Source organism: Dendrobium catenatum, unplaced genomic scaffold (genome assembly GCF_001605985.2).
Source record: "Dendrobium catenatum unplaced genomic scaffold, ASM160598v2 fragScaff_scaffold_183, whole genome shotgun sequence".
Taxonomy (NCBI): domain Eukaryota; kingdom Viridiplantae; phylum Streptophyta; class Magnoliopsida; order Asparagales; family Orchidaceae; genus Dendrobium; species Dendrobium catenatum.
Genome location: NW_021318645.1, coordinates 350,091 through 368,175, shown reverse-complemented (window position 1 = coordinate 368,175; position 18,085 = coordinate 350,091). Strand labels below are relative to the sequence as shown.

At 37.2% G+C, this 18,085-nt stretch overlaps 1 long non-coding RNA gene across 4 annotated transcripts in view; it reads right to left on the bottom strand.

Annotated features, from left to right (window-relative positions):
- LOC110097251 overlaps positions 1–17,226 on the bottom strand; it is a 34,787-nt gene extending 17,561 nt beyond the window's left edge. For 3 of the 4 annotated variants that reach the window (XR_003699995.1, XR_003699994.1, XR_003699993.1), the window contains exons 1-5: positions 17,087–17,226; positions 15,095–15,183; positions 12,422–12,520; positions 12,232–12,296; positions 12,073–12,145 (exon numbers count right to left, since the gene is read on the bottom strand). This is a non-coding gene — a long non-coding RNA (uncharacterized LOC110097251). Of the gene's footprint in view, positions 1–12,072; positions 12,146–12,231; positions 12,297–12,417; positions 12,521–15,094; positions 15,184–17,086 lie in introns of all 4 variants that reach the window. The other variant, XR_003699996.1, reaches the window with a different exon arrangement.
- Between the last annotated feature and the right edge of the window lie 859 nt (positions 17,227–18,085).

The window sequence follows — 18,085 nt, the reverse complement described above, 5'->3', positions numbered from 1 at the left end:
GAAATCTTGCGAGCTCTTTCCACCCTTTCTTCTCGGGCTTCTAACTTCTTTCGTCTCTCCGCAAAAGCCGCTCCACCTGTATCATTCTTCTCTAAGTGAAGCAACTTTATGGTGTCTTTTAAATTCGAGTCGAGTTTGTAAGTCGTTGCAATTTTGTTTTAATTTCTAAGTCGGTCTTAGATTTGAAATGTAAGAGTTTGTTCTCTCTCTTACTAGTCTTTTAGCGGGTCGTCGTCGTCGTAGTATTTTTTCTAATTTTCTTTTGTGATCAAAAAATATAGGGGACAAAAATATAGGGTCCCCTATATTTTTTGATCGCATCACATGCACTTTTAAGTCACTCATAAATCGAGTTATTCAACCCTATCTTAGAAAGTTTGTCATGGTATTCTTCAATAACATCCTAATCTACAGTTGAATGGAGGCATAACAAATGGGACGCTTGAGGACGGTGTTGGAGACATTGAGGGAGCACCAGCTGTATGCCAACCTGAAAAAATGTTCATTTGCACAACCATAGGTAGAGTACTTGGGACATGTGGTGATCAAGACAGAGGTAGCAACGGACCAGTTCAAGATTGAGGCTATGCTAAATTGGCCTTTGCCCAAGAGCATTAGGGAGTTGAGAGGATTCTTAGGCCTCACTTGGCACTACCTGTAGTTCGTGCAAGATATGGAACAATAGTAGGGTCATTGACTGAGTAGCTGAAGAAGGAAAGTTTCAAGTGGGGGGAGACAACTACACATGCTTTCGAGCTGCTGAAGAAAGTAATGACTAGTGTATTGGTGTCACCACTTCCTGACTTCAGCAGGCTGTTTGTGGTAGAGACATATGTGTCAGGATATGAACTGGGGATAGTACTCATACAAAATCAGCGACCGATTGCCCATTTTAGTCAAGTGCTCACAGCCAGGGCGATACTCAAGTCAATGAATGAAAGAAAGTGGCGACCCTATTCGTTGGGGAGACACTTCCTAGTTAGAACAAATCAGAGGATCTTAAAGTATTTGCTGGAACAACGGATGGTCACTGAAGAGCATCAATGATGGCTATCCAAGATACTGGGATATAATTTTGAGATCCAGTATCGACCGGGCCTAGAAAACAAAGCAGTTGATTCCTTATCCAGGAGAATCGAGGAGCCTCAGTTAACACCTTTGTCAGTGCCTCTAATCCTAGATTGGGAAGTTCTGAAATAGAAGAGTGAATAGGATGATAGACTAATGAAGATCATAGATGAGTTGCTGTAGAACCCCAATAATCATCCTAGTTATACGCTAAGAGGAGTCCAATTGCTACATAAGGGGAGATTTGTTCTACCAAAAGGATCGGGATACATCCCCAAGCTGCTACAGAAGTTTCATGGTAGTGTAGTGGGAGGGCATTCAGGACTATAGAAAACCTACAGTCGATTATCAGCAGAATTATACTAGGTGGAGATATATCATGATGTAAAGGATTGGATAGCCAAATGTGATGTGTAACAAAGGCAAAAGTACCTATCCATGGCGCCGACAGTGTTACTACATCCCCTAGCCCTACCGAAGAGGGTGTGGGAGGAGGTGATGATGGATTTCATCGAGAGATTGCCATGATCAGAGGGGCTTTCGGTGATACTAGTAGTAGTGGATTGTCTGAGCAAAAATGCACAATTCATTCCTTTGAAGCACCCTTATACCGTCGTTATTGTGGCTATTGTCTTCATAAAGGTAGTAGTGCACATACATGGAATTCCAGAAGTCATTGTGTCAGACAAGGACAAGGTGTCCTTAGTCACTTATGAAGAGAGTTGTTTCAATTACAGGGGACAATTCTAAAGAGAAATACAGCCTACCACCCTCAGACAGATGGCCAGATAAAAGTGACCAACAGAAGTATAGAGACCTATTTGAGATGCTTTGCAACCGACACGCCAATGAGCTGGGTAAGGTGGATTGCTTGGGCGGAATATTGATACAATACTTCATATCATACAACAGCGAAGACCACTCCTTCCAGAATTCTCTATGGGTGAGATCCACCCCATCTGATTCATTATGGGCTGAGCATTATGCCTGTGTCTAGTGTAGAGAAGTACTTCGAGGAGAGGGACAGGGTATTATCTGAGCTCAAGGGACATTTGTTGAGAGCCCAACAGATCATGAAGAGGAAAGCTGATGAGCACAAGAGGGAAGTAAACTTTAAGCCAGGAGATATGGTTTACTTAAAATTGAGGCCCTACTGATAGAAAACACTAGCCAAAAGGAGGAATAAGAAGTTATCTGCACGGTATTTTGGGCCTTATGAGATCTTGGAGCATATTGGAACAGTAGCTTATCGATTGACGCTACCATCAAACTCCTATAGTGTCCAGATAGTTTTCAATTATTCGTAAAATATATAACTACCGATATAGGATGAGTATTAAATTCAAAAGAGCCATAAGGATGTTTAGGAGCGGATTGAAAAAATATATACAGATCAATACAAATATTCAAAAAAAGAATGAAAATGATAAAAGATATCATTTTCTGTATTTAAAACCAAATACAACTATTGACCTGGACTTAGAAACTATGCAACCTGAGAACATTGCTGATACTCAATACCTGCAAGTTAGATTTTATTAGAAGGAAACAAACAAATATGTAGGAATAAATTAAAGTAAAACAAAATTGGCTTAATATCATCTTACATTCAGTAGGGCTCAATGTTCTGGTTAATTCTTTCCATGCTAGTAGTTGATATCAAGGGGGAAAACTACAACACCATTTTTTTTTTTTTTTTTTAGAAAAAACTACAGCACCATTAACAACAAAAAAATATTTTTTTCTCAAGCAATCTTAATTAGTTGATATTTTAACAAATGGTGCTTTTTTCTTCATTATTTTCACAGAAATCATGAGCATGTCAGTACCAACTTTGTTTAATGAATAATCTAGTTCTGGCAGGTTGAAGTAAAAAGCTTGCGGCAGCAGCTGCATAACTTGCAAGAAAATCATCTGTAACACCTCTTCAACCTTGAGTTTGCAAAAAGAAAAAAATTAAACATATTAGCCGCAAAAAAAATAAAAAAAAAGCGGCATGATATATAAATAATCTCAATCAACAAAAAAAAAACATAGATACCCATTTTGGATAATTGAAGCAAGAAATCTTTATTTTGGATAATCAAAAGCGTTCATGAGTGAGACGGAAGTAATATTTGGATAAGCAGAAATAATTTTTAAGTTTATTTTACTTATATTTATTTTTTTAAAATATATCTCAGGTCTAAATTACACACATCTCAACAAAACTAAAGTGAGGACTCATCTAAGGTGTAAGCTTCACATTGGATGCAAATTTTCCAGAAAAGCGTTGAGGCACACCTCGTATTACAAATTTTAAACCATGCTTGAGTAAAATACAAAATCTGCTAAATCAATCATCTTTAGTATTGTTCTTCTATTACAGGCCCAAAAATGCAATATCATCCTTCAAAAAAGCTTCTGTAATGAAAAAGTATGGGAACTAGTCCAAAATAATTATCATACTTGAAAATGGAGTAAAAAAGACTCAAATCTTACTTCTATGAGCAATATCATAGCTGAATCGTATGCTTACTATAGGAAACTAAAGTTCATGCACTTGACCTTATAAATATTTGTACAATGAACATAAAGGCGCCAATATTTGAATATTATTTTATAAAAACAGATTTTATAGCAAATCAATGAAAATATTACACACAAAAAAACGAAAAGATTACAATATAATTACAACGAGCAACAAAAAGACAGCATCAACCAAAATACAAGGAACAAAAGAAAACATGATAGCAGGGAAGAAAATTTTCATCAAAATTATGTGAAGAAACCCCATTAACTCCTCGCAAGTCAAGAATAAAAAAATAGTTAGACAAACTATAGTCTCTTGTTTGAAATCTAGTAAACCTTGATAAAGGAAGAAATATATATTTTTGTAATTATTGTGTCTCCTAGTAAAAAGAATTTGAAATCTTTTATCCATTTGTTCCTCAAGACTTATAGATTTGAGATTTCTATCAAAAGCATATGAATAATCAAATCTTGGGCCACCTACTTCCTTTACAACAAAAAGATCATGAGGAGTTTCACTAACACAACTGAAAAAGTCTAAATCAATGCTGACATTTAAAGAATAAGTTCCTCCTACAGCTATGATACTTAAAGAAGGAAGCATCAACAATAAGGGAGGCTCTGATTCCAAGGCAAGAGGTATAGTAGGTGTAATATCCAAATTTTTCAAAAGATGATATGAAACTTTCTCATAAAACTTGGACCCCATTTTATGCATGTCCTGAAAATCATCAAAACTATTTTTATTAAATTTTATATTTCATTTTGATTATTTTGATATATAAAAGTACATATATAAATATTCAACTTTTCATTTAAATTTATTTGACCTAAATTAGTAAACAATATGTGCCGAATGTTGGCCATTAAAAGAGAAGCATAATACTAAGTTAAGTGTGGCAGAGATGAGGATGCTCAAGTGGATGAGTGGCTTACCCTTAGAGATAGGATACGAAATGAGCATATACGTGAAAACTCACAAAAAGCAAATGTCTGGTCGAGAATATCACGTGTATTTATTCTCAAACAATCTCTTACTAGCAAGGATGTGGCACATGTCCTTTAACCGGTGGTTTCGCCACCAAATGACACCACAGGGTAAATGGTTATGACCGGGACCCTCTAAATCGGGTGATTTGCCGCTAAATGGTACCACAAAATTACGGTCATATTCAGAGCTCACATGTTCCCCAATGATTCCAAATTCTTGAGATATAATCGATAGGGCACACATCCCTCTGTTAGCTAAGGTGGATTTAGATTTATCACCTTATTCACTCCAAGTCTACAAACTACCCATAGATGAAGCAACCCATAGTTGTCGATGAGAATTCTTCTATCAAGTTTGGATCGATTACCTCCTATGACTAAGTAGATCAGAGACTACGATGGCCCGAGAAGACGGAACTATGGAATCTTGATCGGGTCTATCATCACTTCCCCCACCATCCGCTTTAAGTGCAAGATGGCAAAATTTTTAATTTTAAATATTAAATCTCAAAAACTAAACCCATGCTGCTACTATATACCAGATATGTATATGTATCTGTTTAATGACTAGCCTTAATCGAAAGTTCTCTCATGTTATCGGGAGGGGTAATTAATTATAGGGCTTGCGCCTATATGAAACCTGAACTCAGGTCTGAAAGTTCTCATAAAATGAGGGAGAAATCTCTAGGTGATGTCTTATTCATAATCCAATATGCCTTCTGAAAAATTTTCCCAGGAACTTGAGCGTTAAAACTCTCCTCGACGACCCAAAGAAGAAAGAAAGGGTTTGCGAAGAGGCCGGGGTGCGAATTTACGGAGCCCACATTTAAGTTTTGCATAAAGGTTAAAGAAAGATAACTTGATTAAAAAATAAATTGTAGTAATAAAGAAACTCAATTAAACTGCCAAATCAAACTATCACAACAATAAATAATACTTGAGCAAAATATAAAACCTAAGAGCTTAGCCTTACATAACTATTCCAGAGAATACTTATGCTAAAAATAAAAGCAATAGCTTTTTATAGATTCCATATAGGGGTGTCAATATTTGACACGACCCAAAAACCCGACTCGAACCCGACCCCAAAATTTCGGGTTAGGGTTAACCCAAACCCGAAACGGGTCGAGTTCGGGTTCAACATTTTGACCCGTTTCAAAATTCGGGTCGGGTTCGGGTTAACCCTTTGACCCGAAAACCCGATTTTGACCCGGCAACCCGAGATTGACCCGTTTTTACCCGAAAAAGAGGAGATAGACCCGTTTTTTACCCGAAAAGATGAGATAGACCCGTTTTTTACCCAAAAACTAGCAATTTTTTGTTGGAAATGGGTCATTCGGGTCGTGTCGGGTTGGCCCGGACCCGAAGCGGGTCGGATTCGGGTCAGGAAAACTGACCCGTTTTCAAAAAGGGTTGGATTCGGGTTGACCCGAATAGTGCCGGATCAGTTTCGGGTTCGACCCGAACCCGACCCGAAATTAACACCCCTAATTCCATATGCAAATGCACAAACAAAACTAGTCATCATGAGATTTAAACTTAAACTACACATAGTCCATGTTATTTTGATAGCATTCACCTTGCATGTATGATAGTGCTTGAAGTACAGTCGCTCCACCATTGAGTTCTACTGCCTACTATAATACTCATGGTAATCCCATATAACTCTGATACGGGGGAGAGGGCAGCCAGCCCAGCAGGGGTCGGTCTAGCAAAATCAGGTGGACAACCTTAGGGGTGGAACTCGCAGAAATTTCGAGCAGGTTATGAAGGATACACTTGTGTAAGAATCGAGACCTTCAGGCCTTGATGGTTTGTGAAGGGAAGGAGGAGAGTGGGACAAGCTGGAGGAGGTTATGAAGGAGATAGAGCAGTTACATTTAGATGTAGCAGAGGAATCTCTGAACTCAATGGTGGGATTTATCCCAAATCACACCATGAGGTAAGGGGACAAATTGGAGAGCAAGCATTGGTGGTTTTGGTAGATGGTGGAGCCACTCATAACTTCATCTCCCACCGGGTCGTGGACCAGTTAGGATTGAAGCTAGTGGATACAAGGAGTTCTGGAGTCATTAGGGGGGCATGAAAGGTAGAGAGGAATAAGGGTATTTGCAGAGGGTTGGTATTAGCCCTCCAAGGCATATAAATAGTGGAGGAATTTTCTTCTATTGGAATTGGGAAGCACTGATGTCATCATGGGGATGAACTTGTTACAGACGATTGGAGAGACTAAGGTGGACTTGAAGTCTTTTTCTATGGAGGTACAGTTGGAAGTGAAGGTGGTGCTACGAGGGGATGCCAGCTTATGCAGGACCATAGTTTCACTCACAACCATGATCAAGGATATATAGGAAGCAGGACAAGGCTATTTGGTAAAACTGCAGAGTTTGGAGGGGATCCGAGAGTCATAGGCAGACCGGATCCCTGACTGTTTATATCAGTTGCTACAACAATTTCAGAGGTCTTTTAGCAACCCAACAGATTAGCACCACCTTGAGAGCATGAGTATGCAATTTCATTGACAGGAGTTTTCCTATCAGTGTTCAACCTTACCGGTACCTGCAGATCTAAAAAGATAAGATTGAGTGGCTCATCAAAGAGAAGCTAGAGGCATAGATTATTAGATCCAGTGTGAGCCCTTTTTCCAGTCCTATTTTACGGGTGAAAAAGAAGCACAAAAGTTGGAGGTTCTACGTGGATTATAAAACTTAAAACAAAGAAACTATGTTGAACAAATTTTCTATTCCTTTGATTGATGAGTTATTGGATGAACCATTTGGGGTGATTATCTTCTCAAAGATTGACCTGAAATTCGGATACCACGAGATCAGAATGAAACAAAGGGATGTGCAAAATACAACTTTCAGAACCCATGAGAGTCACTACGAATTTTTAGTTAAGTCTTTCGGCCTCACCAATGCTCCAGGCACTTTTAAGTCACTCATAAATCGAGTTATTCAACCCTATCTTAGAAAGTTTGTCATGGTAATCTTCAATGACATCCTAATCTACAGTTGAATGGAAGCATAACATATGGGACACTTGAGGACAGTGTTGGAGACATTGAGGGAGCACCAGCTGTATGCCAACCTGAAGAAATGTTCATTTGCACAACCATAGGTAGAGTACTTGGGACATGTGGTGATCAAGACAAGGGTAGCAATGGACCAGTCCAAGATTGAGGCTATGCTAAATTGGCCTTTGCCCAAGAGCATTAGGGAGTTAAGAGGATTCTTAGGCCTCACTTGGTACTACTAGAAGTTCGTGCAAGATATGGCACAATAGTAGGGTCATTGACTGAGTAGCTGAAGAAGGAAAGTTTCAAGTGGGGGGAGACAACTACACATGCTTTCGAGTTGCTAAAGAAAGTAATGACTAGCAGTGGCGGATCCACGGTTGGCTGAGGGTGGGCAAATGCCCACCCTAAAAAAAAAATTATTATAGAGAAGGGGCATTTTAGACCTTCTGTCCCCCCTAAAAAAAAATTCACTAAATCTTCCGATCGTGAGCCATTTTTCCCCATTCAGTTCGCGATTTCCTCACGCCGTCACCCGTGCTCCAGTCGAGTTCGCTGCCTCGCAAAGTCACAGTCGCAGGACGAGCGGACCGGCGGCGGCGGATCCCTCTTGTTCACAGCCTGCAGCCTTCATCTTCGTGTCTACGTGAAGAGCCGAAGAGGTTGCCGGCTCGCCGCTGCCCTCTCTTTCCAGTTCCCGATTTGCAGCCTTCTTCACTGTTTTGAAGGTAAGTTTTGATTGTTTGGCTTCTCATTACTACTCCATAATCTCCACTTGCTCTTTTTTTTGCTTCCATTTTTCCTTATCTTGTTATCTGCATCTTGAAAAAATTTGGATATTTTACTGTTTATCTTCTTCACTGCATTATCTTCACTTGATTATCTTCTTCACTGCATTTTTCCTTATCAGGTTGCTATTCATCTTCAAATTTTATATTTTTACTGTTTCTAACCGAGAATTCCCAGTTGGAAGAAATGTGGAAATGTAGTGTTTCTAAGTTCTAACTACTCTTTATATTACTCAAATGAATTAACTCAATTAATTAGGTTTAACTCAACTAAATGAATTAATTCAGTACCAATAAGGTAATTGGATGAGACAATTAGATTTTATATATATGCTTTGCTCACACAGATTTTGAGTTATCTAAACCTTTGTTTTTGTCATTTGTATTGAGACATAGTCCTATTGTAGCTTTTCAAATTAAAGATTAATTTTTTTTTTTTTTTTTTTTTTTTTTTTTTTAATGAGAGTATCGGTATAACCACTTCCTGACTTCAGCAGGCTGTTTGTGGTAGAGACAGATGCGTCAGGGATATGAACTAGGGATAGTACTCATACAGAATAAGAGACAGATTGCCCATTTTAGTCAGGTGCTCACAACCAGGGCGATACTCAAGTCAGTGTACGAAAGAAAGTGGCGACCCTATTCATTGGGGAGACACTTCCTAGTTAGAAAAAATCAGAGGATCTTGAAGTATTTGCTGGAATAACGGATGGTCACCGAAGAGCATCCATGATGGCTATCCAAGATACTGAGATATAATTTTGAGATCCAGTACTGACCGGGCCTAGAAAACAAAGAAGCTAATTCCTTATCCAGGAGAATCGAGGAGCCTCAGTTAACAACTTTGTCAGTACATCTAATCCTAGATTGGGAAGTTCTAAAATAGAAGAGTGAACAGGATGATAGACTAATGAAGATCATAGACGAGTTGTTGTAGAACCCGAATAATCATCCTAGTTATATGTTGAGAGGAGTCCAATTGCTACATAAGGGGAGATTTGTTCTACCAAAAGGATTGGGATACATCCCCAAGCTGCTACAGAAGTTTCATGGCAGTGTAGTGGGAGGGCATTCAGGACTGCAGAAAACCTACAATCGATTATCAACAGAATTATACTAGGTGGAGATGCATCGTGATGTAAAGGATTGGATAGCCAAATGTGATGTTGAACAAAGGCAAAAGTACCTATCCATGGCGCCGACAGTGTTACTACATCCCCTAGCCCTACCGAAGAGGGTGTGGGAGGAGGTGATGATGGATTTCATCAAGAGATTGCCATGATCAGAGGGGATTTCAGTGATACTAGTAGTAGTGGATTGTCTGAGCAAAAATGCACACTTCATTCCTTTGAAGCGCCCTTATACCATCGTTATTGTGGCTACTGCCTTCATAAAGGTAGTAGTGCGCCTACATGGAATTCCATAAGCCATTGTGTCAGACAAGGACAAGGTGTTCCTTAGTCACTTATGGAGAGTTGTTTCAATTACAGCGGACAATTCTAAAGAGAAATGTAGTCTACCACCCTCAGACATATGGCCAGATAAAAGTGACCAACATAAGTATAGAGACCTATTTGAGATGCTTTGCAGCAAACACGCCAAAGAGCTGGGTAAGGTGGATTGCTTGGGCGGAATATTGATACAATACTTCATATCATACAGCAGCGAAGACCACTCCTTTCAGGATTCTCTATGGGAAAGATCCACCCCATCTGATTCATTATGGGCTGAGCATTATGCCTGTGTCTAGTGTAGAGCAGTACTTCGAGGAGAGGAATAGGGTATTATCTGAGCTCAAGGTACATTTGTTGAGAGCCCAACAGATCATGAAGAGGAAGGCTGATGAGCACAGGAGGGAAGTAAACTTTAAGCCAGGAGATATGGTTTACATAAAATTGAGGCCCTACTGATAGAAAACACTAGCCAAAAGGAGTAATAAGAAGTTATCTGCATGGTAATTTGGGCCTTATGAGATCTTGGAGCGTATTGGAACAGTAGCTTATCGATTGACGCTACCACCCTCATCAGCTTTGCACCCAGTCTTTCATGTCTCACAGCTAAGGAAGGCGATAGGATTATTGTATCCTGCTTTGATGTTGAAGTATTAAAACAAAAATCTGATGAGGACATCATTGACACGTGTACCACCGGAGATCAACGGCCACGGTCATGAGTTTATATTTTGAGTCATGTTATGTAGTAGTTTATTTTATTTTTCAGTTTTACTGTTTTACCCTTATGGATGGTCATTCGATATTGTAGTCCCGATAGCATTTATGTCTTTTAGTTTTAGTTTTATTTTGGCCTATTTATAGGAGGCCTCATGCATTGTATGAGGATGATTATTGATGAATGAAAATTTCTTTTTCTTGTTGATCTCTTTGTGAGTTCATGAAATTTCCCAAGATCTCTTTGAGAGTTCTTGAGAAGATAGTATTGTGGATCTCTTTGTGAGTTCTTGTGGAAGTGGTGTTCAAGGTTTGTAGTTTGATAACTTTCTTTTCCCTACCCAATCCTTTTTTCCCCTACTTAACCGAAAATTCCCCTCCTCCCCAAAATTTCCCACCCCACCCGCTCCACCGCCGGCCTCCCTTAGCCGGTCCAACCACCTGCGGCTCTCCCAGCTCCCTGTCGCTAGCCGCCGGGTCCAAGCCCATTATTGAATTAATTTGAAATTTCAAATTAATCTCCCTCCAAAACCAATTGAAGCTGAAATTATTTTCAGTTTTCTAAATCCTTCCCTCTCCCTCTAGCTCACGGCCAACCCCTCTCTTCCCCAAACTGCCACTTCCACCTCCCGTCCCCCTCCCTCTTCTCTTCTCTATTTATTACGAACATGAATGGCGGATCCGGAATTTGATCACGGATTTGCGTATGACTTTCAAGGAGATATTGACGTCGTTCGTTCGCCATTCTTTGACGTTGGGTTTGGCTTCAACCACACCGTTGAGGATTACTTGAACTGTATCCTTCCCACTCTCGTGGATGTCATCGACGAACAACTTTCGGCCGACGATTAGATCATCAACGGGCGTCCACCATCTTCCCCAAATCCGGCTTCTTCCCCGGCGACTAGTCTTCTCAGCGTCACTTGTGTGATAGTGGCATCGTTGAGTTTCTGCGCCATCCTCTTCCGCTAACCGAGTGAATCCAAGAGTGAAGTGAGGGACTTCAAGGTGAAGGATCTATATCTTAAGCCGTGGATTTTTGTTAAGAGCCATTTGCTTTATTACTTATCCATTGGATTAATTTTGTTGGTTTCATGTCGCTTCTAAGATAATTGATTGACGTTGCTTAGTTCTTCCATGGAAATTTCTTACGATCTATCTTGGAACACATTTGTTTTAAATTAGCAATGCAAGTTCACACGTTATTAATTTTCTAACAAGCAATTCTTGTCTATCGCATTTAGTTTCACATCAAAATATTCTATCATTTCTCAATTTCTTCTTTTTATTATCTTTTCTCGCTGATTTCATCCCCAAGGAGTATCAAACTCCTATAGTGTCCAGATAGTTTTCGATTATTCGTAAAATATATAACTACCGATATAGGATGAGTATTAAGTTCAAAAGAGCCTTAAGGATGTTTAGGAGCGGATTGAAAAAATATATACAGATCAATACAAATATTCAAAGAAAGAAAGAAAATGATAAAATATATCATTTTCTGTATTTAAAACCAAATACAACTATTGACCTGGACTTAGAAACTATGCAACCTGAGAACATTATTAGGCTTTTACTTAAGACCATTTGCTGATACTCAATACCTGCAAGTTAGATTTTATTAGAAGGAAACAAACAAATATGTAAGAATAAATTAAAGTAAAACAAAATTGGCTTAATAGCATCTTACATTCAGTAGGGCTCAATGTTCTGGTTAATTCTTTCCATGCTAGTAGTTGATATCAAGGGAAAAAACTACAACATCATTAACAAAAAAAAAAACATTTTTTTCTCAAGCAATCTTAATTAGTTGATATTTTAACAAATGGTGCTTTTTTCTTCATTATTTTCACAGAAATCATGAGCATGTCAGTACCAACTTTGTTTAATGAATAATCTAGTTCTGGCAGGTTGAAGTAAAAAGCTTGCGGCAGCAGCTGCATAACTTGCAAGAAAATCATCTGTAACACCTCTTCAACCTTGAGTTTGCAAAAAGAAAAAAATTAAACATATTAGCCGCAAAAAAAATAAAAAAAAAAGCGGCATGATATATAAATAATCTCAATCAACAAAAAAAAAACATAGATACCCATTTTGGATAATTGAAGCAAGAAATCTTTATTTTGGATAATCAAAAGCGTTCATGAGTGAGACGGAAGTAATATTTGGATAAGCAGAAATAATTTTTAAGTTTATTTTACTTATATTTATTTTTTAAAAATATATCTCAGGTCTAAATTACACACATCTCAAAAAAACTAAAGTGAGGACTCATCTAAGGTGTAAGCTTCACAGTGGATGCAAATTTTCCAGAAAAGCGTTGAGGCGCACCTCGTATTACAGATTTTAAACCATGCTCGAGTAAAATACAAAATCTGCTAAATCAATCATGTTTAGTATTGTTCTTCTATTATAGGCCCTAAAATGCAATATCATCCTTCAAAAAAGCTTCTGTAATGAAAAAGTATGGGAACTAATCCAAAATAATTATCATACTTGAAAATGGAGTGAAAAAGACTCAAATCTTACTTCTATGAGCAATATCATAGCTGAATCGTATGCTTACTATAGGAAACTAAAGTTCATGCACTTGACCTTATAAATATTTGTACAATGAACATAAAGGCGCCAATATTTGAATATTATTTTATAAAAACAGATTTTATAGCAAATCAATGAAAATATTACACACAAAAAAACGAAAAGATTACAATATAATTACAACGAGCAACAAAAAGACAGCATCAACCAAAATACAAGGAACAAAAGAAAACATGATAGCAGGGAAGAAAATTTTCATCAAAATTATGTGAAGAAACCCCATTAACTCCTCGCAAGTCAAGAATAAAAAAATAGTTAGACAAACTATAGTCTCTTGTTTGAAATCTAGTAAACCTTGATAAAGGAAGAAATATATATTTTTGTAATTATTGTGTCTCCTAGTAAAAAGAATTTGAAATCTTTTATCCATTTGTTCCTCAAGACTTATAGATTTGAGATTTCTATCAAAAGCATATGAATAATCAAATCTTGGGCCACCTACTTCCTTTACAACAAAAAGATCATGAGGAGTTTCACTAACACAACTGAAAAAGTCTAAATCAATGCTGACATTTAAAGAATAAGTTCCTCCTACAGCTATGATACTTAAAGAAGGAAGCATCAACAATAAGGGAGGCTCTGATTCCAAGGCAAGAGGTATAGTAGGTGTAATATCCAAATTTTTCAAAAGATGATATGAAACTTTCTCATAAAACTTGGACCCCATTTTATGCATGTCCTGAAAATCATCAAAACTATTTTTATTAAATTTTATATTTCATTTTGATTATTTTGATATATAAAAGTACATATATAAATATTCAACTTTTCATTTAAATTTATTTGACCTAAATTAGTAAACAATATGTGCCGAATGTTGGCCATTAAAAGAGAAGCATAATACTAAGTTAAGTGTGGCAGAGATGAGGATGCTCAAGTGGATGAGTGGCTTACCCTTAGAGATAGGATACGAAATGAGCATATACGTGAAAAGGTTGGAGTAGCTCCAGTAGAAGATAAGATTAGAGAGAGTCGCCTTAGATGGTTTGGTCACATAAAACGGCGGCTTTCCGACGACTCGGTTAGGAGAGTAAAGGTATTAGATTTGACTTATGTTAAGAAAGGTAGGGGTAGACCTAAAAAGACTTGGTTAGAAAATATTAGGAATGACCTTTCTTTATTAGAGAATTTGACTTTTAATAGGACACAATGGAGAAAAAGGATTCATGTAGCCGACCCCACGTAGTGAGATAAAAGCTTGATGTTGTTGTTGTTGTAGTAAACAATATCACCCTATTAATCTACCATATCAAAATCCTATTTTTCCAAAATTTCATGCCAAACAAGGGTAAATCGCTAAATTGAGGGTGGGGATAGTTTATAGGATAGTTTAACTAAGAGTGAAGCCACTCATCCACTTGAGCACCCTCATCTCTGCAACACTTTACTTTTATGCTTCTCTTTTAATGGCCAAAATTCTGCACCATAAAGCACTGCAGATCTCACCACTATGTTATAGAATTTTCCCTTAAGTTTGAGTGGTTGATGAGGACATCGAAACAAGCCCCATGCATTCCTCCACTTCAACCATCCAACTTAAATTCTGCTGATAATATCCCCATCTATTTCACCATCACTCTGAACAATAGATCCAAGATATCTAAAACATGTATCGTTCTACATCAGTGGTACTTTTCTATCACATAATAGACCTATTGCATTCCTCCAATTTAATCACCCTACTTGAATTCTACTAATAATGTCGCCATCTATTTGCAAATGCACCTTTGCACATATCAATTTCTAGGATCACCACCCTAAAACTATGCAAAAAATGATTGGGCTAGGTCAGACTCAGACCATATCATAATTCAATGTTGAAATGCCACTAGTAATGAAAATTAGGTTTGATGGGTTTCCCATCCATATCAAAGTTAAATAATATTGATGATCAAGATCAAAATTACTTCAAAAAATAAATACTAAATTTCAATGTGCAGAAAATGATTTACCATTAGATGAAGAGATGTTTCGATGGCTTCTTACAAGCTATGCAGCAACTCCCTCAAGCCAAATCCCGTTTGCCAAATCTAAATAGCATCTATGCAATGTAAACAATTTGTTTCATGAGCATTAAATAAATCAATCTTGAAAAGATATATATTTCTTGCTACATAATATGATAGGTGGATAGTAATTGCTATCAAAATCAAAAACTTTACAAGCATGACAATATAACTAGGATACAATATTATACCTACTAAGCAATAAAAAAAATAGAGATATAATATTATACCTCCTTAACCCATTATAATCATTTGATGTGCTAATGTGCACACTTTCGATAGTTACTTTTCTTATCCATCAAGCCAAGTTTTTATTGCCGATTCTTAGTTACATTGAGTCTAAGGATGACAATTAGTTCCAAATCAAATTCCATTATTATTCAATTTCAATCTTATAAAACAATTACAACTAATTCAGTGTGTGCCAGCAAGGGCCAAACCAATCTGACCCATCCACACCCTTTTTCTAAAGGACGGCAAATAATTATGCATTGTACAAGGTTATTCTTCTCAATATTACATGCCATGAAAAAAAAAATTAAAAATACAATCACATATTCACATGATAACTTAAAAAATAAAACAAATACCATTAAGACATGCACATGTGAGAATAAGAAGACACATAGAAGAACATTTAAAATTTACAAATGTAGTAAGCATAATAAACACAAAGGATCAAATCATCATTCAAAATAAAAAGTTAAAAACCCAAGAATATTACTTAGCAAATTAAGTAATTAGCTTTTCATAAAAGACCTAGCAGCTTTCAAAGATAACCAAAAAAAAAAAACAAATTGCCTAAGGCAGCATAAATTATTCAATTGATTTAAGAAAGGGCATGCTCAATACTTCCTATAACACAGCACTTTTTTTTAGCGACATGAAATGAAATAATAAAATTAAAAAAATTTATGAAATACTAGCTTTTGCAATTGAAGGGGAAAACAAACGAAAAAAAGATTATTTTTATATTTAATAAATCAAAATGCTCTTTAAACCCATCAACTAATCACATTTCAACCACATTTCAATACTATATGTCATGAAAAGATGTGAATTTGGACCACCGTCTTCTTTACAAATATAAAATCAAATATTTTAAACATCAACTGTTCAACTTTATGTTTGAGAATAAGTTGACTTTGTAGGTACATCAAACATTTATCTATTAGGTGCCAAATAAAAAATGTATTCAATTTTGGGTATGACAAAAATTTACTTTTGAAGAAACCATCGCCGCAATCATATATCCCCAACCGCCATTCAATAGTAAATGAGAAAATTTGGGGCATCAGATTTACAGAAGCTTCCAGGCATAGAAAACAAAGATAAGGAAAGATAACGATACAGTCAAATTTAAATTCCATATAACAAAGGAATACACCAACATCACATATTCCACCATTTATTTATATTCCACAGATCAATTTGAAAGCCCAATCACATAATAGAGACAACAGTTTCTATGCTCTCAACTCGGTCATGATCATCACTACTATATTTACACATACTTTAACAACCGGTCACAAAACGAGTCACTCGATCAGTTATCTAATTCAAAAACTTAATTATATATTTAAATAAAAAGACGAAAAAACAGTCATCAATGCATCCTTCCAAGAATGTTCGTAAAATAAAGTCAAATTGCAGAGCAGAAGAGCCAACTAAACAGACGAACGGCCACTCTAAAGCATAAATGTTCTTAGAAAGCAAAGGAAAATCAAACAGAATATGCCCTATAGAGATTATCCAGCGTAATCTCACAAGAGCGACGGACTTTACCAAGACGGTACGATGAAGTCGAGAGAACTCCATTTGCACACCAGAGAAGGGCAAACAAACGAATAAAATTAAACCCTAAATTCCAATGGCAAATCACTAAGCACGCAGATGATCCTATCCAACCACAGAACCGAATTGGGATGCTGTCCGTACCTTAACCATCTATGAATCCAGCTGTTTCTTCCGGCGACGACGAAACCGGAGCGAAGAAAAGGTGGTTAGGCTCGTACAGATTGCTCCCACAAAAGGATTGGTTGGAATCCGCATGCACGCGGCGCATGCGAAACGTTAAGTATCACCTTCACCTTGACGGTGAGTATAGCTGAACGAGCCCCATAGCTAAGTGAGGATTTGGACAGCTATTGACTATTATTTTTAAAAAAAATTATATTAAAAACTATCGTAAAAAACAGTTTAAAAACTATTCTAAATGAAGCCTAAAATTTTATTTGAGACAGCTTTTTTATTATTCTCGGTTGTGAGCTAGAATATGCATGGCGATAAAGTTATAAAAATTTCGTCTCAGTGTTGTACGGATATCCAACACACACATAAGAAAAATATAACACCAGAATTTTTACGTGGAAATCCTGAAAAAGGGAAAAACCATGGGGTCACGCCCAGTTGAATGAATTATATTAGTGTTTGATTAGATTACAAGTGGCTGATTCGTCCCTGATATTGAGGACAATCATATTACAAAAATCAACTCTCGAGTTGAAATTCAGTTACGAATGGAGATCAGTAATCAAACGACTTTTGATGGTCGGGTAGAAATTCGGCTTTAATTAACGGTCGGGCATAAATCTGTTGTCTGTCTGCTCTCATACAGAACTTTGACGTCAATCGGATGTCAAGCAGAACTCTGGCATCAGTCAGCGGTCGAGCAGAACTCCAACGTCGATCAGCTGCCGGGTGGAAGTTTGGCGGTGGTCGATGGGTAGTCTGGTGGTAAGATAGCTCTCTTCATTCTCTTACTTCCTTTTTTTCCTTACTTCCTTCTCTTCTCTTCTTGCTTGTGTCCCCTTCTCATGCGAAATGAGGGATCTATTTATAGTTTTCTAAGAGTGACATGATAAAGAAATATGAGGAATATCAAGGGTAAATTGTGAGTGGTTTGAATGGATGTCGACGTTGAATCACTTGACCTTG